General features: G+C 45.1%; 1 protein-coding gene and 1 non-coding gene across 10 annotated transcripts in view; one reads left to right on the top strand and one right to left on the bottom strand.

Moving 5' to 3' along the window:
* Nucleotides 1-26,022, bottom strand: part of FRMPD1 (FERM and PDZ domain containing 1) — a 173,148-nt gene that overhangs the window by 78,606 nt on the left and 68,520 nt on the right. The window contains exons 1-2 of one of the 9 annotated variants that reach the window (XM_049895802.1): nt 24,315-24,440; nt 22,344-22,801 (exon numbers count right to left, since the gene is read on the bottom strand). The exons of 7 other annotated variants lie outside the window; for them this stretch is intronic. The gene's annotated coding sequence lies outside the window, so the exon portion shown is untranslated. Of the gene's footprint in view, nt 1-22,343; nt 22,802-24,314; nt 24,441-26,022 lie in introns of those variants that run through there. One more of the 9 variants, XM_049895801.1, reaches the window with a different exon arrangement.
* Nucleotides 18,214-18,320, top strand: LOC126083473 (U6 spliceosomal RNA). The gene has a single exon (XR_007518818.1). It is a non-coding gene; the product is annotated as a U6 spliceosomal RNA (small nuclear RNA).

Below are 26,022 nucleotides of genomic sequence, written 5' to 3'. Positions count from 1 at the left end.
ACTGTTTTATATCCATGTCTCTTTTGTCTTCTTAATATAATTCCTAGATTGTCCGCAGTCCTGACTACTGGGCAGTGAACTGCTGAATGAATGAAACAACTGGAAATTAGAAAAGGAGAGAGAGAAAAGGCACTGACAACCTCCAGGTTTCCGGTTCATGTGACTGGGCGATAGTTGTTCCTTTCCCAAGAGAGAAAACACTGGGAGAAGGGCATGTTTGAGAGGAAAGATGAAGAGTTTGGTTTGGAATAGCTGAATTTGAGATGCCTGAGGGATATCCATGGAACTACCAGTAGATAAGTTGGAGCTAAAAGTAAAACCTGGACAGTCATCAGGTTGAAACTATGACAGTGAATGATTATCCTGGGAGAAGCTGAATATCGAAATCACTGGAAGCCTTAAGGTCTTTAAATAACACCAAGGCCCAGGCTCCACCACCCTCAGAGATGCTGATTTTGTCTGAGGTGGGGCCTGAGCCAGGTTTGTTAAAGGAGCCCTTTGTAATTGTAATGTAGAGCTAGGGTTGAGCACCACTAGGATTGAGTGGGCAGAGTTGAGGAAGGAATGAACAAGCCTAGGGTAGCACCACCCTTTCAGGGGCTGAGGAAGAAAGGGAGCCATGAAGGAAAACAGAGAAGAAATGGTCAGAGAGCCCTGAGGACAGCCAGAGAAGCCTGGGGAGAAGAAAGTTTCAAAAAAAGACATGTAAATATTTTGGCAGTTCCTCAATAAGTTAAACACAGAATTACCATACCAAAACCAAACCCGCTGCCATTGTGGACCCTATAGGACAGAGTAGAACTGTACCACGGGGTTTCCAAGGCTGTGAATCTTTACAGAAACAGACTGCCACATCTTTCTCTCGTGGAGCGGCTGGTGGGTTCAAACCACAGACCTTTGGTTAGCAGTTGAGCACTTTAACCACTGTGTCAGCATGACTCCTTAGAATTACCATATGATCCAGCAATTCCACTCCTAGGTACATACCCCCCCAAAACTTGTACACAAATGTTCATAGCAGCATTATTATAGCCAAAGGATGGAAACAACCCAAATGTCCACCAGTTAATTAACAGATAAACAAATGGGGGTCTATCCATATAGTGGAATATTATCGCCTATAAAAAGAAATCAAGTACCAATACATGCTACAACATGAATGAACCCTGAAAATATAATGCTAAGTAAAAGAAGCCAGACACAAAAGGCCACATATTTGTGTGATTCCATGTATATGGAATATGCGGAATAAGAAAATCTACAGAGATTTCTAGCTTCCAGGGGTTGGGGGCATTGGGAGTGACCACTTATTGAGTATGGGGTTTCTTTTTGGGGTAACAAAAATTCTGGAACTAGATAGTGGTGATAGTAATCGTACAAAAAAGGAGTGTGTGACCAACCATGCCAAATACAGCCAAGACAGCCAAAAGATCCATTGTGAACAGGTTTCACAGGCTTGGCAATTAGAAGCTTCATAAGAACACATTCTCCTTGGTGCTGCCTGCTATTACACAGCCATGCAAAGAACCCAGAAGCTGGACTGGAAGCCAGTTAGGACCTTTCCAACTCTGAGATTATGAGATCTTGCGGTCTTTAGTTCCCCTTGCCATTTAATGTGAAGTTCTTTACCTCTCCATAGACTTGTTGGTTATTAAAAATGTCCTGAACAGTAGTCAAAACAGCCTGGTATTGGTACAACAACAGACACATAGACCAATGGAACAGAATTGAGAACCCAGACATAGATCCATCCACGTATGAGCAGCTGATATTTGACAAAGGACCAGTGTCAATTAACTGGGGAAAAGATAGCCTTTTTAACAAATGGTGCTGGCATAACTGGATATCCATTTGCAAAAAAATGAAACAGGACCCATACCTCACACCATGCACAAAAACTAACTCCAAGTGGATCAAAGACCTAAACATAAAGACTAAAACGATAAAGATCATGGAAGAAAAAATTGGGACAACCCTAGGAGCCCTAATACAAGGTATAAACAGAATACAAAACATTACCAAAAATGATGAAGAGAAACCCGATAACTGGGAGCTCCTAAAAATCAAACACCTATGCTCATCTAGAGACTTCTCCAAAAGAGTAAAAAGACCACCTACAGATTGGGAAAGAATTTTCAGCGATGACATCTCCGACCAGCGCCTGATCTCTAAAATCTACATGATTCTGTCAAAACTCAACCACAAAAAGACAAACAACCCAATCAAGAAGTGGGCAAAGGATATGAACACACATTTCACTAAAGCAGATATTCAGGCAGCCAACAGATACATGAGAAAATGCTCTCGATCATTAGCCATTAGAGAAATGCAAATTAAAACTACGATGAGATTCCATCTCACACCAGCAAGGCTGGCATTAATCCAAAAAACACAAAATAATAAATGTTGGAGAGGCTGCGGAGAGATTGGAACTCTTATACACTGCTGGTGGGAATGTAAAATGGTACAACCACTTTGGAAATCTATCTGGCGTTATCTTAAACAGTTAGAAATAGAACTACCATACAACACAGAAATCCCACTCCTAGGAATATACCCTAGAGATACAAGAGCCTTCATACAAAAATGTCCTGAATCTATTAAGAAAAATTCTCTTGACAACCATCTGGGCCTATTCAACAAAATTGTGGTATGTGAACTCAGTCTAGATTTGTTTTTTCACTATCAAATAAGTTATCAAATGTCATTACACGCCAACAAATTTCTAATAGCCTAGGGGCATGTTTGATACAACAAGCACCAAAAACAAAATCCACAGCACCTACAATGCTAGGGAAATTCAGACCGAGAACTCCCAGAACTACCCGTGTGAGGCAGCTCACCATCCTCCTGGATTGAGATTTGGCTCCATGTGTCTGCAGGAAGGAAGGCAGGATTCCAATTCTATCATGTTAAAAAATAATATCAACCAAAACAGCACAAGAAACCAAGAATGGCTTCCAGAGCTAGGCCCAAGGCACAGTTCTCAGAGCTCCTGCCCCATGACCTGTGACATTAGGCTTTGTCCTGGCCACATCTTGAGGTCATATCTGAAGTCCCCACCCTTCCATAGACCTGGCACTGGTCTTTTCCAAGCCTAGCACTACCTCTGAAGGGTCTGAAGCCATCTCGAGTCAAGGGATATGGTCCAAAACTCAATGCAGTTTGGTCAACTCATATCGAGCTTCCTCTTTTCACTAGGCCCTGTGCAGGGCCTGGAACGGAGGACTGAGGTGAACCAGACATGGATTGTGCCTTTGGACAGATCACTGTCTTATAGAGAGAATAAGACACACAGACAAATAGGCCTAACCAATATAAGGCAGAGCGTGGGGCCCACAAGAAAGATGTCTAAAATGCTCCAGGGAGTCTAGGAAACAGCTTCTGCCTGCTGGCCTTGCTCATCTCTGCATGGGGCTTGGGAACAGCTGATCGTTGTCAGACAGCCAAGAACGCCAGGTGCCCTCTGCCAATCAGGACCCTGTGCAAGAGTTCAGGCCAAACGGGCCACTGTGCTGTCTTAATTAAGCCTTAATTAAGCATTCTGCCCGGAAACCTCTCCTGCCTCCTGTAGAACTGCCCAGATTACAGCAAACGACTCAGGGAATAGGGTCAGCTATTAGGAAATGGCAGCCATTAAGAGTGGCAGTGACAGCTGTGAATGACTGCCCATTCGATTCAGAGATCCCTGAAAACCACAGGGCCTAGAAACCCAGAAATTAAGCCCCAATTAAGCGCTCTGTCCTCTGCCCCGACCTCAGTAAAGAATAGTGTCCAGTTTGGGTCACCCCACTTTAAAAGGACATAGAGACTGTCATGGCTGGGAGTTTTGCCTAAGGAAAGAATCCAAAAAAAAAAGGAAAAGCCTTTACAACGTGCTCACTGAGGCACTATCCCTAAACACAAAAGACAAAACAACTGAAAACAGGAGAATGGTTAAGTGACAGCACATCTTTTTTTGTGAATCCTGAAAAATGCTAACCAGAAGCCATACAAGGATCAAGAAAAATCATTTGATTTAATGTAAACCAGAGATTATAAAGTCATACCTATGCTCTGGGTACCACTGTGTAAAGGTGATGCTGGGGCAGAGGCAGGCAAGGAACACAAAACAAGTTTGAGCTGATGATGCTGGGTTTAGGCAGTACATTATTTTTCCTTTTTATTTCAATTCCCATTATTATTGTTTGTGCAGCAATGATAGTTCTCTTTAGGATCAGAGAGACAATCTCTCAGAAGAGAATCAAAGCTTTGAGGCATGAAGCCAAGGTTCCCTGGGGAGTGGCAATGCAGCAGGCAAATGCACATCAGCCTGAGCATTAGCAGGTGCACACCTCATTTTGACCCTGGCACTGTCCCCCGTGTGACCTTCACCAAGTCCCTTCTCCTTCCAGTAATTCCATTTCTACCTCTAGATCTAGAAGGATTCTAAGGCTTCTGCCACCTCCAATTCCATGACTCTGACTGGTGGAGAGGTCAGAGGGCTAACCTATTCTCATGTGACAGCCTGCACTGGGCATACCTGTGGCATGGACATCATAAGCACCATTTAAATTAACTGCTCACCCAACTTCTCAGGTCCGCAATCCAGGCATCCAGCTGAGTGTCTCTGTACCCTCCTCTTAAATCCAACCACTCTCCACATTAACCCTCCTGTTAATGTGACCTCCTCAACAGCTCTCCAGTTTCCACTTCCTTCTATCCCCACTGCCATCACACATGTTCAGGCTAGCATGATCTTTTACGTGGGTCACTGCAACAACTGGTCTTACTTTCTTCCATCTTGCTCTCCCCCAATTCATTCCCCACACCACAGAGTAATATTTTCTAAGATGTAAATCTGATCATGTCACTCCCCTGCATAAAACTCTATGATGTATTGGGTGTTTTTCTAGGCTAATGAAAAAGCTTTGAAACTAGAGAGAGGTAGTGTTGTGAATACACTAGATGCCACTGAATTATACATTTTAAAATGGTTACTTGTATGTTATATGAATTTTACCTCACTTTTTAAAAAAGTGTTTAAAAAAAAAAAAAAACCTTTCTCTAATGTCACCCCATCGTTTAGGATAATTTATTAGGGTCCTTACTGTGAACTCTGGAGCCAGACCTCCTTGGTTCATAACCCAGGTCTACCACTCACTGGATCTGGGACTCTGAGCAGGTTACTCCACCACTTGGTGCCTGTTTCCCCACTGGTAAAAGGTGGATAACAACAGTGCCTACCTCATAAGGTTATTGTGAAGATTGATTCGTTAATGCACGTAAAATGGTTAGAACCCACCCACTGCCATCCAGTCCACTGCAACTCATAGTGACCCCATAGGGTTTCCAAGGCTGTGAATCTCTACAGAAGCAGAAGTTTCTCCCTTGGAGCCACTGATGGTTTTGAACCACCAACCACCCGGTTAGCAGTCAATCGCCTTAACCACTGTACCACCAGCCCTCCTTAAAGTGCTTAGAATAGTGCCTGACATATAAGATCTCAGAAAACGGAAGCTGCTGCTATTATTATTCCTAGGCCTTCGAGGCCCTACCAGCTCAGGCCCCACTCACCTCTCCAGCCTCTTGCGTTCCTCTCTCTCACCACTCATCACCTCCCAGAGAGTTCTAGCACTGCTGAACCTCTTCCAGTTTCGCTCTTGCTGCTGAACCTGCACACATGCCATTTCATCGCCAGGTACATTCTTCCCGCTCCTCCTTGCCTGGCTTCCCCAACTGACTTTTTAAAAGGCTTTATTGAGATATAATTCATATAACATACAATATACCCATTTAAAGTATACAAGTAGTGGTTTTTGGTATACTCACAGTTGTGCAACCATCCCCACAATCCATTTTAAAACATTTCATCATTCCCCTCCCTGCCACCAGGCAAAAAAAAAAAAAAGCCCCATACCCATTAGGAGTCATTCTCTATTTCCCTCCAAACCTCCCAGCCCTTAGGTTAGGTGACACTGAGTTGGTTCCAGCCCATAGCGACCTTATATATAATGGAATGAAATGCTGCCAGTCCTGCGCCATCCTCACTAATCTACCCCAACTGATTTTTAGGCCTCTGTTTACATCCCGCTTGTTAAATTTTCTCTGATCTTCAACTCTGCATCAGGTACTCCCATATTCAGTACTCTCCCTCTCTTGGAACTATATTTGACTATTTACTTATATATATCCCCTGCTAAAAAATATATGTGTAAAATATAAGGTCGGTGAGGGCAGGGCCGAGGTTCTCTGATTCACCATGATTCTTCGGTGCTTAATAGATGTTCAGTAAATACTGGTTGAAAGATTGAAACTAATGGTGCTAACTAGCCAAAACCCAGGCCTAATAAAAACAGCTCTACTGAAAAAAAATCAACAGTATCAGAGTTTTCTCTATATTACAAATACCAAAAGTAACAGTATATTTGTGACTTTCAAAATTCCTACAACTAGTCTTACATAAACAGCCACTGGAACAAGGCAGACCCTTGTAAAATGAGTGTGATTCAGCTGCCTTAACAAAGCAAGTCCTACAGAGAGTGAAAACTGCTCTGAAGGCTGGGTAGGAGGAAGCAAGAAAGGCCCACACTTGAAAAGTGTTCAATACTTACAGGTTTTATGTGACCGGGAATTATCAGGTCATTATCAGGTAAAATGAATATAAGTAGTTTTTGTTTAAAATAAATTGCTAAAAAAGGAAGGAAAGGAGCGGGGAGTGAGACAGAGGGAAAGGGAGGGACGTAGGGAATGGGAGAAAGGAAGAGAGGAAAGGATGGAGGGAGGAAGGAAAGAAGGAAGGAAAGGTGAGTTTCTTCATTCTGGAAATTTCCTATAAAGCTATTTCTGTTAAGCAAATTCTATTTTCCTGCAGATTCCCATTATAAAATTAAAGCTGGATTCCTCCAGACTATAATCTGTGCCCTGAATGCTTACATCAAAATCCAATGACCATAATAAGAAAAGCAATTATCTCTTAACAAAACATTAAGGCAATTTTTCAATATATCAACATAGGCTGCAAAATAATTACAAAATAAAAACAACAAAAGCCTACCCCGCACACACTTCAATCTACTTTGTACACTGATGGCAAATAACTCCTACTAAAGAAAGCACAGCTCTGGTCACGCCCCACCCTTATTCAGGTCCTCTCAATGGCTCCCCATTGCCTTCAGGATAAAGAAGACACTCCTAAGCGGGGCTTAAAGACCGTCTCCCTTTGGCTCTGACCTACTTGTCTAGGCTCATTTCCTTCTAATCACCTTCAAATGACCCCTGAGACAAACAAATTGCACTGAGTGCCTCTGCTATGCCTTTATCTTTTTCCACCTCTCTAAAAAAAAAAAAAAATTTTCTAGGATGTTCCTTACCCATCCCAAGCTTCCCATGTCAAAATTCTACCTCTTTTGAAGCCTCACTCAAATGTTACCTCCTCCATGAAGTCTTCCATGATGCTTTCCCCCACAACACATGACCTCTACAGCCTCTAGGCTTCTATAACTTTTTCTAGAGATGATCCTCATGTATTTATCACTAGCTGGCTTGTATTGTAGTTATTTCTGAACATGTTCTCTCCTTCCTAATAAATTATAAACTCAAATACATTCCCCCTCACATTTAACATATGTCATGCAAACCGTGGTGATGGTGGTCGCCTTCCAGCTGATTTCTACTCATGGCAACCCTATATGTGCACAGTAGAACTGCTCCATAGGGTTTTTAAGGCCGTGGCAGAATGAAAAGACCAGTGGGTAAATAATGAAAGTAAAGGGGGATTTAAGTAGAAACTTGAAGTATTAAAGAGATTTGCAGATAGATAAAATTTTCCAGTCACTTAGGTATATTATCTAAGTTTCAAGACTTGCTGCCTCTCTGAGTGCCGTGATAAATTAGACTGCTTCTAACTAATTGTACTCTGTTTTGCTTTGTTTTTCATTTATTTGTTATTTCATTCTTTCATTCAACAAATATTTACTTAGTACCTTCTGCCACGCAAACTCTACAGGGTAGGCCAAGCAGTTATGGACAAAGGAGTCGGGAGACCTCCGTTCAAGTTCTGATTCTGTCACTGTTACCCTCTCAGGATACTCACTGTACCATCTGAAACAGAGGTATTTAACCTGAAAATCTCCAGTCTCAGGGCTTACATCTTATAATTCGACAATTTTGAAAGCCAGCTGGAAATTTAATTCCAATGGTATTTAATAATCATCTTGTCTATATATAAAATGATTAAAGATACTACAATCTGAAAGCACAAAACAGACGTGAGTTTTGAGAAGAACCCATGACAAACAAATTGCAGTGATGAAGACCAAAAGAACTTTGACTTCAACAGGTTTCACAAATGTTAAGTGCTCAAAAACAAATACACTGTGGAAAATGATTTTAAAAATATATACTGGGAAGGTACGATAGAAAAAAAAAAATGCTCCCTTTCTGAGGAGTCTAGAGAAAACGGGACATAGAGAATGAAAAGACATCAACTCACCAGTCAAGCAGAGCTGAAGGGACTCCTGCAAGGAAAGAAGTCGGCCCCACTTCCTCAGCAGCCCCATGCTGGCACCACCCCTCCATCCCAGGACACTGCTCCCGGGCCTCCCAGCACACAGCTATTTTTAAAGATAAAAAGCCACATTCCCAAGATTGCAGCCACAAGAATGTGAATATCAAATGACCTTTCCATAGCGAGTCAATAAGCCCAAGTAAAACTGACCGCTATGCCATGCAGGCAAAGTTGGATGACCCGTCTGTGGCCCAGGCCCCACTCCACACAGGACCATGGTCTTCCTTAACTGCTGGATGTGGGACGCTGCAGCTACACATTTCAACATGAATTTGGCTTCTTTCCTTTCAGCACAACAGTCCCAGAAGCCCTCCAGATGCCATTCTCACCCTCAAGACTTCAGCCATTTGAACAAGCTGAGAGAGAAAACCCTAGAGGTCCTTGATGGGCAAACTGGCTTCCTCTATGCCGAGGGCAATGCAGAAGATGACCCCAAAGGTCTCATGATGCATCCATTTTATGGTTGTAGTCCAAGCTACAGCAATACCTTGTCTCCCACTGGTATTGCCCAGCCATTTTTGGTTAAAGTTAATAACAATGGCATTAGCTCACTAAGTCTCACAGCATCCCAGGGAGATAGGTCACCACCAAGCTCATTATCCCCCCTTAACAGATGGGGAAATGACGCCACAGGAAGATTAAATAACCTGCCCAGCCTCACACAGCCAGCTACAGGTGGAGCACAAGACGATCTCAGCCCTTGTGCCAGTTCTTGAATGGAAAATGCTCTGAAGAAAGCCCTCTGCAGTTCTCGGATCCCATGCAGTGTGGATGGTTTGCATGGCAAAAGCTGAAAAGAAAATAAGCACAGGGGTAATCTTCTTAAAATTGCTCCAATTGTCTTTCTTTTCCTGTGTCTTCCCAGAATGTTATGAGAGGAGGATGGTTTTAACACACAAGTGTTAAATGAAAGACAGTGCAGGCACTGATACAAAGAGAGGACAGAACAGGCCTGCAGGGAGTCAGGGGCCTCAGTAAATAAGATCAAAAGTTGAGTGGGTGCCTATCAGTGACCTCTGTTCTCTGCACCCCACAGGACTCTGTACAAACTGGTGACCTCTGGCCTGAAATTATGTCCATTTCCTTCCTTTCTACAACAAGTACTCGCTTTCTACAAGAGGTGCTTAAAGACACAAAGATGAACTGGAACCATCCCCACAGTTAAGGAGCTTCAATTACTACCAAATTAGAAACAATAAGGGCCAAAGCAGAGGGGATGGTAGAATGCCTGGGAGTTTGATGGCAGGCGATCACGTCCACATGTGGGTATAGTGTGACCTACCAGGGGAGGCTTTGTGGAAGAGGTTACTGGGCATGAAAGATGGGACAGTGAGACTTGCAGAGGTGGTGAGGATGGCATTATAGGCCATGGCTCGGGCAAGGCATAGAAAGTGTATAAATAAAAGACGGCACAGGGCTACCCTAAAGACGAAAGGTTCAGCTCAGAATGAAGGGTGTGTGGGACAAAGAGATATGAAGCAGGGTTGAGGGATTCAGGATAGGAATGGCAGGTAGAAGCCAGATCACCAAAGGCCTTAAGTGTGAAACTAAGGAGGTTCAAATATTACTCCTATTTAGAAGTGTTCAACACTGTGCCTTGCTCACAGTAGGCACTCAATAAATGTCGGTGGGGCAAAGTGCAAGAAGATACTATAATTTGTGGGTAATGCAGGACAACCATGAAAGAAGACACCAAAAAACTTACCACTACTTTCTTTTATCAACTGATATCTGGTCAGGACAACTCCTAAAATTACTTTACTGTCCAAAATACCTGCTATGTTCTACCCAAAATGGAGACCATAATACTTGCCATCAGCTTCTCACCCAAGAACACTGTGAAAATTAATGATGAGGTAATGTCTGTGAAACGCTTGAAGCTCTTTGGAAATGTGGCAAAAGGCATCACTTTAATTAATATTTAAAGAGATTCTACCCAGCTCTGATCTGTTTTTCTACAGACTAATGTTACGTCCACAGGATAGGGTGATGCCAGACTGGCCCCTAAATAAACCTTTCCAACAGCGCCCAACACAGGTGCACTCTCCCGAACTCTTTACATGTGGCTGATGGGGCTCACGATCACACCAATGCATGGGTGGTTTCCAACTTGGAAATCCAAAGTTACCAAAGGATATAAGGGAAAATACATCGGGCAGAAGAGCAAAATAGATTCCAAAAAGTGGTCTCCCTTGACACCCCATTTTTAAGCATGAGAGAGAGTCCTTTGAAGACTTCAAGGAGAATCATTTTAGCAAAACCCACATCCTAAGCCAGTTAACATTTTTAGGCCTAACGCAGTGCCCGAGAAAGGAAGAAATAAGAATAGCTCCCTCGGCTCAATTACAAATGGAGTGGAAAAAATAATTTCAAAAGTTCAAGGGGAAAAAAAATCAATCCATTTCCTTCCCCCAAAGCTTTCACTTCTATAAATATACTCACATAAATGGACCCAAGACCACTCTTCCTTCTGAAAACACTACCTGTCTGGAATTTGCAAGACAAATCATGTGCCCATCTTGCTTTCAACTCACTGAAGCTCAAACAATACTCTCCAAAAACTTAGCTCTCCTTCTTAAAGAACACTCCTCCCTCCGCCCCTTTCTCATTACAAATGTAATACATGTGTCTGGTAGGAAATTTTGAAAATTTTTCTTCTTTGGAAAGGAAAAATTAAAATCATCCATTATAATCTACAAGTTGCTATTTACCCTTCTAGCCTGTTTGAGTGTGTGTGTCTGTGTCTGTGTGTGTAAATAGATAACTGGGATCTTACTGTATCTACTGGTTTATAACCTGATCTTCTTAGAACAATATACTGTAAACATCTTCCTATATCTTTATTATTCTATAACATTATTATTTTTTTTTATGTCTACACCTTATGGAAGTGCCATTTTTAAAGCTAATACTCTGTTGCTGGACATTTGGTTTATTTTAGCAATGTTTTTATTACAAACAATGTTGAGACAAACATATACAACTCTAATTATTCTCTTAGGATAAATTCCTAAGTGGCACTGCTGTGTAAAATACTACACACAAGTTTTTAAGGCATTTTATATAGTTCTCCAGAAAGGTTATCCCAATCTTACTCTGTCAGTCAGTGGGAGGGCTACTTGCTCTCATCACCTCTAATGTAGTAATTTATAAGGGAGGTGTTGGCGCATTTATTTAGTTTTTTTTTTTTATTATTATTATTCTTCAGGTAGATCCCCCTCCCTAAATGTTTAGTATCTACTTATATATTTTTTCAGAGTATTTCTTTACTGTGTGCTTCTATTCATCAGAAAGCCGTATTTCCTCTACCCCAACCCCAGGGGCAGCCCAGTGGTCTTCCTGCTCTGCACCTGCCAGTCACATTTTCAACTCAGTGCCCTTCATTCCTCTCTCGACAAATATTTCATAGTTCCAGAGGGTGAGTCAAATACAGAACCCAACAAACTTATTGTCATGGTCTGAACTGTGTCCCCTAAAAATATGTGTCAACTTGGATAGGCCATGATTCCCAGTATTGTGAGGTTGTCCTCCATTTTGTGATTGTAATTTTATGTTAAAGACGATTAGGGTGAGATTATAACACCCTTACTCAGATCACATCCCTCATCCAAGGTAAACGGAGTTTCCCTGTGGTGTGCCCTATACCATCTTTTATCTTTCAAGAGATAAAAAGGAAAGGAAGAGATCAGAGAGGGGAACCTCATACCACCAAGAAAGCAGTGCAGGGAGCAGAGCGTGTCCTTTGGACTCAGAGTTCCTGCGCGGGGAAGCTCCTAGTCCAGGGGAAGACTGACGAGAAGGTCAACAGAGGGAAAAAAGACTTCCCCTGGAGCTGATGCCCTGAATTTAGACTTTTAGCCTACTTTAGTGTGAAGAAATAAATTTCTCTTTGTTAAAGCCATTCACTTGTGGTATTTCCGTTATAGCAGCACTAGATGGCTAAGACAGTTGTTTATCCACTCATTCATTTATTCAACTGATGTCTCTTGGATGTCTGTTATGTACCAGGCACCATACTAAGAGAGGAGTATACACAAAGCACTATGAGAACCCAGGACAGAGATGGTCAATGAGGCTGGAACAGCAGAGGGACGCTTGAGTTGAATGATAACTAAGAGTTTTACTGGTAGATGAGGAGGGAAGGGGCATGCTTGGCAAAGGGGACAGCACAAGCAAAGGTCCAGAGGCATGACAGAACGTGATGTGTTGAAGGAATGTTTTCATTTTTAGAGCATGAAAATGAGGGCTGAAGATGAGACTGAAAAATTAGCTCATGCTGAATTTATCCGTTAAATTATTCTCCCCTCTACCTCACTGCCCCAACCTCCCCTCTCCAGTCCCTCACCCTTACCCCCTGCATCTGTGCTCTGGCTTGTAATCCCTGGTCCATCTCCAATGCAGACTCCATCCTCACCATCCATCTCTCTAGACCTGTCTGCCTGGGGTCGAATCCTGGCAATCATACCAACCTACTCAGCATTCCCCAGTGAATAGATGGTTTCCTTCTCTGATTCTTGGGTTTCAGTCTTATTAATCCAGCTAGAAAAAGAAACTTCTGGCTGGTGATACATTTTTTTGTACCCCTGGCCTCTCAACACTGGGCTAAACTTATAAGAGGCAATCAATAAAAGTTTATAGACTCTAACCAAATTAAATTGGGTAGAATAAATGCAAGCAAGAGGATATACGTGTACAGGTTGTGTGTATCTAACTGTCATCCAGACAGCTGGGAAAATTGACACTCTCTTTGAAAATTAGCTTCTGAACACAATTGTGGCAAAGATAGATTAATTCTTATTAGGCATGTAATTCTGCATCTACCTAGACATTTCTCAGTCAGACACACAAATGGTACTTGCTAAACTGAGCCACGCACCCCAAGAGCTTCTATGCATAAAGGTCAACATATTTGGATTTTTTTTTTTTTTTCTTTGAGGAAAGGTAGGTGGAGAGGAGAGGTAAGAAGGCTCCTAACACGTGCCATCTCTGCTGGGAATTTCACACTGATCATTCCAATTCAAAGCAAATATCCTGATGCCACCTTGGAGGAATTCCTCTCCATTATTCATGGTTTCATGCAGGCAACAAACATTTCTCGATAATTCTTCCCTGAGGGCAAAGATCCCTACATTCCCCAAGTGGTTAGTCTCTCCCTGTTCTGGTTGAGATTCCCTCAGCCCTGGATTCATCCCTCTACAGTAGCACTCATCACATTGATTGGCTTGTTTGTCCCCACACTGGGCTGTGACCTCTACAATGCTGGGGGCTGTTTCTCCATCCCTATGTGCCCTAGGTCCTTGAACATCATCTTCCACATTCTAGAGCATCAATCAATGTTGTGGAATGAAATGCAATGTCAGAGCTGTAAAAGCCATAGAAATAACCTAGTCCACAGATAGAAAACCAAGGCCCACAGAGGGGAAGCAACCTCTTCAAATTCTCACAAAAAGATAGTGGCAATCAGTAAAGAAAGAAAAAAAATCAAAGATCTCAGCAATGCTGCAAGCTTGAGGAATAGGTGACTGGGAGGTGTTGTGGGGGACTTGACGGAATTTGGAAAGGGAACAAAACTAAGTTTGGTTCTGGACAGCCTCAAACACGTGGAACAAGTCTAATACCTCTTCTCCGTGACAACCCTTCAGATAATATTACAAAAAAAATTAACACTTATAGAATATTTACCATGTGGAGGTAGAAAACAGAGATCATGTCTTCCCTGTATCTTCTTTTCTATAAGTTTAACACTCGCACATAATCAATTATATAAGCAAGTAAATAACGTGCCTCAGGTCATGAAACTAGTAAACCTGGGTCTGAATGAGTCAAAAGCTCACAAACGTTGCCCTGCACCCCACTGCCTTTCGGACCCTAGTCCTAAGGCTACAGCATACCAAGAAAGAGCCAGCTGGACCATGTAAGAAGTTCACAGGCGGACTTGGCTGTGTCCCAGGACAGAAAGCAGTAGCTCCAGAGCTGGAGGATAGGTCTGCTGCCTGCCCACCCCCTAAAATTGCAGAGTGGGCACCATTCCTCAGAGTCCTTGCTAGCACTTGGCTGACAGGCCAGGCCAAAACTGGGAGCAGGTATAACATGCAGAAACACAGAAGTCCACTTAAACTCTTCACTTAGCCAGGATACCACTGCCGACTATAAAGAGAGCAAAAAGAGAGCAGCTGGGAGCCAGGTGCAACTAAGGTAGTAGTCATAGATACAGTCATTCATTCATTTACTCATTGATTCATTTCATCACTCAACAATATATGCTGAGCCTTAGCCCTGGACCAGGTCCTTTTCTAGGCTCTGGATTGAGAAAACAGCAGGGCTAGGTCCCCGGCCTGGAGAAGCTCATAGGCAAGTGAGGCAAGGCTACATGGAAACACCCCACGACCATGCAATCTGGGAAGTGTTATCTTGGAGGAAGAATGAGAAGAGAGGAGGAAAGGCTCACCCTAGGAAAGACTTCCCAGACAAAGCAGATCATTCTGATGCGAGGACATTTCAAAGTGGCTATATCAAACAAACCATGTCAAAATGGAAAATTACTGTTATTTAAACCCAGCAAGCAAACTGAGAACCAGAGATCTCTGGATCACAGCTCTCCTCCTGTCCTTAGAGCTCTAAGCAGTACATTTGATTATCTGTTCTATTAGATGGTCCTTAAGGTCTCTTTCAAGCCTGAAGTTCCTCCAGTTCAGCTCTGATTGGATGACCAGGAAAGGGGCAATCAGGAGCCCTGACTGTGGGGACACAACTGAGGGCACCTTTGGGTATATTGTTCTCTCTGCCTTTTTCCTTTTCTCTAGTTCTTACTCACTTATTAGAGCTCAGTTCAAATTCCAGTTCTTCCAGAAAGCCTTTTGGATCCCCCGGGAGCCTGCTGGTCTCCCAAGAGTCTCTAAACCATAGCACTATGTGCAGCACTGACTTACTGCCAGCTGCAGGCAGGGCAGGGACTGATTCATCTGTCTCCCCCAGCTCCTATTCCTGTGCAGGCCTTTCTTAATAAAGCACATTGAAAGGTGTACAGCAGGAGTTCAGGAGGATGCTCTGGGCAGATGTGAAACGGTGATCTTGGTTACAGCAGTGACATGTTCCTCCTAGGCCACCCTCCTCATAGGCCAGATCCTCCGAGGCCACTGTCCTCTCTCTGCCTTTCCTCAGCTCTGCTACTGACTTCACCAGACTCAACACTCCTGGCCTGCTTATTCTAGGCTTTTTGGGGGCTCTGGAATGTCAACTGCAAACAAAGTGGTGTATACACATTTTGGAGAAAAGCACATTTTAGTGTGACCTGCACCTGGAGAGCCAAGAGGGAAGGAGTAGACTGGTGATCCCACATAAGGACCATGGAACTTCTGAGTCAGGCTAGGGCACGAGCAGGCTAGTTGAGGGGCATGAAGATCACGCTATTACACACTTTCAGAGCTGCATGGGAGCAGCTTTTTTACAGAAAAAGATACTTGGGCGCTGAAAATATAAGTAATGCCCTTCAAGTTTAATGAGCCAATCTTGGACTAAATTAAGGGGAAAATGCAAGGACAGAAGTCTTCCTCTAGGTGTTCCTTCTCAATCTAGAATACATTCACTGTAGGATCTTCCCTAAGACTAAGGACTGGTAATGAATATTTTAATACTGACAGCTCCTACTTCCCATTGATGAAAATTCCTCTAACCAGAGCATGCTTCACTAAAAATGAAGAAATGGACCAGAAATACCTGTGTTGACCCAGGCCACCTAATCCCTGAGGGCCCCACCCACAGCTGTGCAACAGGGATGAAGGGAGCAGCCCTGGCACCGTCTAGGGCAGCAGCCAGGATGCTGAAGGAAGGAAGGAAGAGACACAAAGCATGCAGAGTAAAGACGTGAGGCCAGTGACTCTGGACAGGTGGCTTCAAATACAATCTAGGGAAAAGACAGTCGCAAAAGGAGAGAAAGTAGAGAGTCAAAGAGATCTGTAGTGGGCTGAATAGTGCTCCCCCAAAAGACACGTCCATCTCCCTGACACCAAAGTACATGCCATTCCCTTGTGGCCCAGTGCAGAGTCCAGAAGAGGGAGCCAACAGCAAACTCTAGGGGGGCCCAGAGGGAACCTAACTCAACCTCAGGCTGTGCTAACACAAACAGATTCTGAAGTGAGGCTGTAATGATCTTGCCCTTCTCTGGGCTGGTCGGACTTCCACTTGTACAGCTGTGTTCAACTCTTGGCTCTGTCCTTCTCAAGGGACTGGACGAACTGGGGCATTTTAGCTAAAGAAGTAAAGATTCAGGGGACCTGATCCTTGTGTTTGAATGCCCAAATGAACTAAATGGCTGTCATAGAGAAGAAATAGATTTTTGTGTGGTGCTTCAAAGGACAGAATCAAGGCCATGGGGCAGCCATTGCCCAGAGAAAGTTTTTGACTCAGCATTATGAAGGATTTTCTAATAATCAGTATACCACCAGACAGTCAGTAGAATAGCAGTGGCTCGGGGATTGGCAGGTCTGAGCAGAGAGATGCTGGGGGATTCCTGCACGAGACAAAGGCTGCACTTGATCATCTCCTGACCTGTAACCCTGTTTGAGAGTCTGACTCTCAGCTAAATACCCCATAACGTACATGTGAATCTAGGTTTTCGGCATATAGACAGAGCACACTCTCACTAGAGAACTTATTACACAGTTTTTGTGAAGAACAAAGTACGGAAACTACTTAGAAATGAGCTGGGGAAAGAAATAACCAATTCTTCCTGCCCCTACATACAAAATGCCTCTCCCCTTGCTGCCTCCTCCCTGCTCAGGCAGGAAGGAAGGGGAAGAGTACATAACCACATAGACATTACCCTCTACCCTGACCAGGAGCCAAAGGCACCTGCACCAGTACCAGGGGAGATCTGGATAGCCTGGGTTTGATGTCCTTTTCTAGGAAAAATCAGCAAGAAGGGAACCTCCAACTACCAACTGAATTATTTCCATAAAAACAAATAGCACCCCCAACTTTATTTTAGCAATTGATTTTTCTTTTGGATCCTTCTAAATTCTACATGTGGAACAAGGAAAACAACAAACTTGAGCAGTAATTCAGAAGTTAAATGTGTTAATGTTCACAAGTTACCCCTGGAGAGGGTTTTTTGGGAAAGGGTGCTGGTCTTAACAAGCGCTAGCCTACACCCTGCATTGTGGACACTCAGAGAACAGGAAGCACGGCGTTTCTCATTTGCCGGCGCATCTGTCTTCTCTTAAGTCAAGATCTCAGAGAATAAGCACTGCTGCATCCGCGTGGATTCCTCTGAAGCTCTTTCCGTTCAGGATTTTGAAAATTTGCCATGTCACCCTTTAACTGAAACAGCTGAAGTTCTCAGGTCATTCCTCAGAAGAAGTCAAAAGATTCCCACTGTTACCTTTCTAGCCTGTAATTAGTGGTGGGCTTTCTTTTCCCCCTGAAAGAACCAGTGTTGAGGGCACACGTCATTTAGCAGCCAGCTTATGAAATGATTAGAAACCTGAACCGTTTCTAACCACTGCAAAAAGGTCTCCAAACATCAGGTGGGTCCTTGAACATGCTATGTCACTTCGGTGAAAATAATGGCTATTGCCCTTAAACCAATTAGCCAAGCACCGAATCAGGCTTCCCACTGTCCGGCAGATGGAGAGTCAAAACAAACAAACAAAAAAAAAAAAAACCCTGTGCTTGCTTCGACAGCACATATTCTAAAACTGGAACAACACAGAGAAGATTAGCATGGCCCCTGCACAAAAATGAGACACAAATTCATATCTTAGATAATGGTGATGGTTGACCAACACGATGAACATAACTAAAGTCACTGAATTGTACATGTAAAAAACGTTGAAGTGGCAAATGTTTTGTTACATACTTGCAACGATAACAAAAGTAAATAAAATTTAAAATCTTCCTATTTTCAGAGCTACAGAATGTAATCTGTAGTTACCAGAACAGATTTAAGCCAGTGTTACTCCTGTTTCCATGAATGTCTCTTAAGTTTAGTATATATCTTAGAATATAGAAGTACAGCTATAACATCTGTGCATAAATCAAGATTTTATATACTGAATGGTGTTAAGTACACAGGCACGTTTGGTATTTGAAAGCTTTTCGGACTAAATCTTTTGGTATAGTAAAGAATCCTTTTGTAATGTAAATAATTATTGCCAAATTCATCTAGCTTGAAGAGTTAAATGTCACATCGTATATTTATTTAAAATAGGCCGTGTTGCCCAGCGAAATTCAGGCTCATTTTTGAGGTTGCATCATTCTTTAGCTAATGAAGGATCCCCATGTCAAGGCATCAGAGTGTGGCAAGAGAGGTCAGCTGAGGACCACAACCCTTAAGCATTGGCGTGGTGTTCCCAGTTCAACTCAAATAATTTAGACTTCAGGCTTTTGTCACACCACGACAGCAAACGTATACTGACCTTGTGCTAAGAGTATGTTCTGTGAGAAGGGCTGTGGGGTGGAGGTAAGAGGGACATTATGCCAGATCTCCCAGAAGCTCCTTGTGGGCGTAGTCACACATACAAGTGACCACACACAAAATCCCTCAAGACTGACTGCAAGGGCTCCCCCACAGGAGGTAACAATTTCAGTGGGAGACCAGAGAAGGATGAACACCCTGGGATGTGGGGATCAGGAAGACAGCTTCCCTAGAAGAGGCAGGATTCGAGCTGGGCCTTCAGGCATAGGCAAGACCACCAAGGCTGAGTGAGGCACAGGCTACTTAGAAGGAGGAGCAAATGCCTAGAGGCCTAGAGGCACATGATCTCTGGGTGCATTAGAGGATTATGTGTGGAGGGCAGGGGGAGGGGAACTGAAGGAAGGGATGGAGACAGGCCATTAGGTCTGCTGGGCAAAGGGGCTTCAGATGGCATTACCCATACACAGGGGACCCACTGAAAGTCTCCGAGAAGGGGTATGACATGATCAGAGTCATCCTTTAGAGTACAGAGAGCAGAAGCCTGATGTTTGAAGAGTGAATAGATAGATAGGCACATGTTTGAGAGAAATTTTGGAAGTAAAATTGATGGGACTTAGTGACTACTGGATTTCACTAAGGAAGGATTGAGGGAGAAGGCACGGTCATAGATGGCTACCCATCCCTGCTGTGGAGTTTCCAGGCTGGGAGGGTTTAGTGGGATGATGGCCCTGTGACCTAGCAGGGACAGTGCTTTGGTACCAGGGCTGGTGGCACCACAGGCTCAACCCCACTCAAGCTCCCCCTTTACATATCAACCTTTACGTTAAAGAGCACCTCCAGGGGTACTACTCTCAGGGCCTGCAGAGGGGTGGGAGGAGGAGGAAGAAAGGGGGGTGCAGAGAGGGAAAGAGAAGGAAGAAGACAGAAGGAAAATGAAAGGGGAGGAAGAAGGGAGAGAAAGAGATTCTGAAGAAGTGGGTCTACAGTGAGAGTCCCCAAAGCAGCAACGGCAGCTTGCCAAGCCACTCTGGGCCTGATCTTGTAGGTCAGAGTGCTGTGGCTGGGTGTTCCTTTTTTCAAAACGCCTAAAACATAGTCTTGTATTCAAGGGGCAGAGAACCTGCTCTGGAGTCTCCCCAGTAATGGTAGGGATAGCACTATCTGTGCAGACAGCCTGTCTAGTCCTGGAGCGCACCAAGCCCTTCCAGACCTCAAGGTCTTTGCATTCACTGTTCCCTCTGCCTGGAACAGTTTTCCCCCTTAATTTAACTTTGTGGAGCCCTGGTGGCCTGTGGTTAAAGCACTCAGCTGCTAACTGAAAGGTTGGAGGTTCAAACCTATCAGCAGCTTTGAGGGAGAAACATGTGGGAGTCTGCTTCCATAAAGATTTACAGCCTTGGAAACTCTCTGGGGCAGGTCTACTCTGTCTTACAGGGTTGCTATGAGTCAAAATCAACTCGACAGCAGTGGTTTTTTTTGTTTGTTTTTTGTTCTGTAATTTAACTTTTATTTGGTGCTTACTACATACCCGGCACTATTCTGAGTACTTTACATTTATCAACTCATTTAATCCTCATAACGACTCTTTCGGGCAGGTACTATTATTATCCCTAGTTTACAGATGAAGAAACTGAGGCCTAGAAGATTAAACAACCTGATCACAGAATTTATTTAGTTAGTGGAAGGGCCAGTATTCAAGTCCATGTGATATGGCCCCAGAGTCTGCAAGTCTGTATTCTTATCAGCTCTAGACATGGCTGGCTCCTTCTCACCTTTAGTCTCAATGCCTCAGACAGGACTTCCCTGACCACCTTCAGATGGTGTCCCCTCCCCCACATCACTTTCTCTCACATTACCCATTTTATTTCTTTCTCAGCTCTTATCATAATCAGTAATTATTTATGTATTTACTTGTTTATTATGTTTCTCCAAGGAACCCTGGTGGCACAATAGCTAAAGCGCTTGGCTGCTAACCAAAAGGTCGGCAGTTCAAATCCACCAGCCACTCTGCAAGAAAAAGATTACGGCCTAGAAAACCCTTCGGGGCAGTTCTACTCTGTCTTATTGGGTCGCTATGAGACAGAATCAACTCGACGGCACACAACAATAATATATATTTACTATTTTATCAGGTTTCTGCAACTAGAATATAAATTCCAGGAAGGCCGGGACCTTTCCTTTTGCTGCAATGGACTCCTGGCACCTAGAACAGTCTCTGGCACATAGTAGGTACTCTATGAATAACTGTTGAATGAACAAATGAAGGGCAGTACCGTGGATTCTACATAGTACTACAGAAGATCATACGGTATTGCAGCTTAGTTCTTCACTCTCTTCCTTGACCGCTGCACCTCCCCTAGCAACCTACACTAGGGCAGAAGGCAGTCAGGGTCCAGAGCTCAGAACCCCGAGTCCAGTTCCCAGGATATGAGGACAAAGCTGATATATTTATAACTGTGTCTGACTGTCAAATCCCCATACCTGGGTCCCTGGGCACATGTGCCCATCTGCAGTGATAAACTTGTGGGCGGCAGGGACTGAGGCTCTGATTAATCCTCTGTGGCCTCCCACCACTAACATGATTTACAGGGCACTGGCTACTATTGATGCTTGTGTCTGATTTGAGCACCCTCGTAATAACAGAAAGCTCCCCCAGGCTCAGGAGACACCTTGAGCATAGATCACCTTGTCACAGGAACTCATCCTCACTGTAAAATCGTGGTGAGGTCCTAACCCAACACACACTCAAAAACAAAAAGCACCCTTTATATACTCCAACAGTGTCTAACAACATTTACTAAGCTTGTCCATGAACACACTGATAAAAGAAACTAACTTGTGTAAAAAAAGAAAAGAAAAACGTTGCCATTGATTCCAACTCATAGCGACCTTATAGGACAGAGTAGAACTGCTCTATAGGGTTTCCAAGGAGCAGCTGGTGGATTTGAACTGCCAACCTTTTTGGTTCACAGCCGTAGCACACCATGGCTCTTAACTACTGCCCCACCAGGGCCTCAAGCTTGTATCAAGTACTTATTGTATCGCAAACGCGTTGCTAGGCACTTTCACACATGATTTCATCTAGTTCTTTGAGTTTGGGATTATTATTATTCCCCTTTTACAAATGAGAAATGAGCCCTATGGGGCTGGGCAGTATCTATCTAATAATCAGCCCAATATCCCCAAACCAGTGGGGATTCAAGCCCAGATGTGTCTGCCTCCTGAACTGCCTTTTATTGTCCTCTGCTCTGATCTGTTCTGCCTTCTCTTGTGCTTCCACCAGACTCACTGTTCTCCATCCATGCTCTGTGCTTCCCGGCCTCTGTGCCTTTTCTTATACCTGTTCCTTGATCTAAAAATGGCTTTTCCACTTCTCTCTACCTGTTGAAATCTTCTTCTTCCCTCTATCTTCCATGGTGCAGATTTCTCCAGTCTCCTCAGTTGGAATTCACGTTCTGAGTGTTCCCAGGGCACTCTGAATCCAGGTCGCATGTGACAAATCCCAGAATACCCTGCGCCATAATCCTCTTTCTTCCTCACTAGAACCTGATCTCCTAGAGGGTAGGGCCTGGTGGATTTTTTCATGTTTGCTTCCTCCTGAATGAGTGGTGAGAAAGTGCTTGTTGAACCAATGAAAAATGAAGAGGGAAAAAGACTTTTGGCATTTGAAGTCATTTGAGGAAAAAAAAGGTTCTGGGCAAATTAGCTTTGAGGAAAGAGCATCATTTGGGAACAGCAAACATGTGTACCACAACTCCACCATTTTCCTGCTCCCGTCACAAAGCACACTCTCATCAGTCCTCTGATTTCATAAAGCTTGAAACTTAAAACCAGGATGTCTAGGAAGGAAATAAAATAATAAAATCACTTCAATAAGAATCCTTTCATAGTAATGCATTTCACACAGACTCCAGAGATGCTAACTGGAGCTCAACAGGGGACAAGAGACTGGCCAAAAGAAGAAAGTTTACCTTCTAGCATGTCAAAGTTTAACTACCTGGTGCTTGTTTTACTGTGGCTGAATTCATCTGTCCCTGGAAAATATGGACTTGCCAAACCCCCCAAAAACTGTAGGCCTCTTCAACCATACCTATGTTAAATACCCACCAAAGGATGCTGAGTCTGGAGTGGTTTTAAATCGTCTTGGTTGGAAAACATCCATCGCTTTAGACTAGAAACAAAAAGATGCTGGCCTCTATATCAGGACCCCCAAACAGTGCATTATTTTTTTTTTTCAAACAACCATTTTGAGGTTTTACAAAAATAACCGACTCACAAACAGAAACACTTCCTGATCTATAAGCCACTCTGAAAACAAACCATTATGCCGTTGAATATTTTATGATGATCCAAAGCATTGAGGGAGGCAAGGAGTGTATTCACCAATCCTTGCCATGTCTATTTTGGGACTCCTCCCAAAGCAAACTGCAAATGCCTCCTTTATTTTCTAAATGCCCATTTGCAAGTGCTGGGTGGATTCTTGGTGAAACATTGCTTCCACCCCAAACTGACCCTAAGCACTGAGACCCGGAGGTTACTCTTCTCCAGAGTTTACATGGAAGGGCCTCATCGATCATCTAGCGCGTACCCTCTACCCCTATTATACAGGCAGCGAAACCAGTGGAGGGGACTTGCCCAAGGTCACACAGTCATTGAACAGCAGAGGAGTCACCAGAAGCCAAGGTCCTCGACTCCCAGCCCAGGGAACATCTGCTACTCCCAGGGGCTGACTCAACACCCCTCCTAAAGCTCTGCGGAAGCTGTCGCAGGTTAACGACGTGACCCTGAAATTGACTTTTGTGGGTTCCAACGTTCTCTCTCCACCCTATGGGGTCCCAGTGCTGAAACACTCAGGGGGACCCTCAACTCACAAAACTGCAATACAGGCATGGCGCTTCAGGTGATCATCCCTGGCGTACCCCTCTTAGTCCGGGTATGGGCGTCAAGGCCAGATAGGGAGAGCTGGACCGAGGTGACTAGAAAGTTGGCGCTGGCCACAGCCGCACGTGAACCCAGGTCTCCCGCCTCCCAGTTTGCCGCTCTTTTCACTACACCATGCAGATCTCCAAAACTTAAGCAACAAATCGATACTGTGTGAAGATTTAACCGTTGCGGGCCCTAATCAGGGTGCCGCGCGAGCCCGCGGACGCGCCCTCCGAGCCGGGAGTGGGGACACTAGGACGGCAGGCGGACACGGGTCGCCCAGGGCCGGTGTTGCAGGCGGAGCGCACGGCGGAGGGCGGCGCGGAGGAAGCCGAGCGGCAGAGAGCCTGCAGCTCTTGGAGGTGCAGGCCGGGGCGTAGGGACCGGCAGTGCCCCCAAAACTTTGCGGCGCCGAGACCTCGCCCTTACCTGCAGAGGAAGCGCCGCCCGCGCGAACGCGGACCTGGCGGGCTGACGCTCTCGGCGAGGGGCGGCCCCGCCCGGTGGCGGGCACGGACGCGGCCAAGGCTCGGGCAGCAGCTCGGCTCGGGCTCGGCTGGGGCTCCGCCTCCCGCGCCGCGGCTGCAGCCGGAGGGGGCGCGCAAGGCCGGGCCGCGCCCGCGCCGTCTGGCCGCGGCAGGTGCTGAGGCTGCAGCTGCGGGCCGCCAGCTGCGGGCGCCGCGACCCCCACCCCGGGGGAGGAGCCCCGCGCGCCGCCTCCACGGGCTCCGGAGGTCCCGGCCCGCCGCAGTGGGCGGTCCCGCTCCCACCCGGCTCCGGCCTTCCCCGGCCTTTCCCAGCTCCCTGCCTGGGCGCGCAGCTTCCGCCGAGCACCCACGGGGAGACTGAGGCGGGTAGAGGGAAGGGGCTACACACGGTCAGGCAGAGCTGCGGCGGCAAGGCCAGAACTGGAATCCAGAAGAATGCCAAGAAATTACGCCTTCGCACTCCACCTTCCCCCAGACTCTCGGGCTCCAAGGCTGTTGGAAGAGCCCCAGCTACGCGGGACCCGGGGCGGCGGTCCTCGGGGCCAGGAGAGACAGATGAGGTGGACCTCGATTTAGCACTGCGGGCCACCGCCCTGCCTCTGCGAACTCTGCCTTCCGCGGCTGGGACACTACGCACTCCCGACGACTTTTCCTCCGCCTCTCCTACCACTTCGTGGCCTCCGTGAGGGCTCCTCAAGCTCCCAGCCCCAACATGCTGGAGTGCCCTGGGGCTCTGCACTCAACCCTCTTTTGACTTTCTGTGCTATCTCGCTCACTGCCCTGGCTCTGGTCCTACCACCTATCTGTCCATCATACCCACGTGTACATCTCTATCCAAGAACGCTTTTCGGTGCTGAAGTATTTACTGAACACCTACTAGATCCATGCCCTGTGTTAGACACAGAGTATATAGCATCGAATAAAGCTCAGGCCCTACCCTCATGGAATTTACAGCCCAGTGGACTAGTTCAGTCCCTGTAATAGCGAGATCCCAGAGTACCAAGGGAGCCTCAGGAGGGGCCGCGGGTTGCTTGAATAAGGGAAGAAAGCTTCCTGGAGGGAAGGCCAACGGAGCCTAGTTAACAAAAAGGCGAGAGCCTTCCAAGCAGACGCCACAGGATCGAAGAACCCAAGAAGAAAGAGATCTGAGTGAGGGAAGGACAGTTGAGGAGAGTAGAAGCACTAGAGTTAGCACTAGTTCCTGGCCAAGGCGTTAGCACTCTGTTCTCAGAACAATGGTAGTTCATGGAAGTTTTGAACAGGGAGGGACACTATCAGATGGGCATGTTAGATCATTCTGGTGATCGAGTGAAGCACAGACAGATGTTAACAAGTATGTTCCTTATTAAAAAAAATTGCAGCCCTTTGGAGCAAACCTGGCCTGGATCAAGAAAGCCGCTCCAGCACCTATCTCCTCTATGTCCTTCATCCCCAAATCCAGGCCTTTATCCAAGAACTCTCCTCTGAGGAGCTTGGTCTTTAAAAGGGCTCCTAGGTACCTGCAACCAAAGCTCCCTTTTCTCTCAATGCCACCCAGATCCCCAGGCTAAATGAGCCCTTTGCTCCTTGGGGTCGGCTTCCCTCATCAGTCTGCCCTCTATACATGGTGTACCAAATTCTGCTCCAAGGTGAGCAGTATTAGGGGAAAT

The sequence above is a fragment of the Elephas maximus genome, chromosome 9 (assembly GCF_024166365.1).
Source record: "Elephas maximus indicus isolate mEleMax1 chromosome 9, mEleMax1 primary haplotype, whole genome shotgun sequence".
NCBI classification, from domain to species: Eukaryota; Metazoa; Chordata; class Mammalia; order Proboscidea; family Elephantidae; genus Elephas; species Elephas maximus.
The sequence above is the reverse complement of the archived record's forward strand: the minus strand, read 5'-3'. Positions and strand labels throughout refer to the sequence as shown.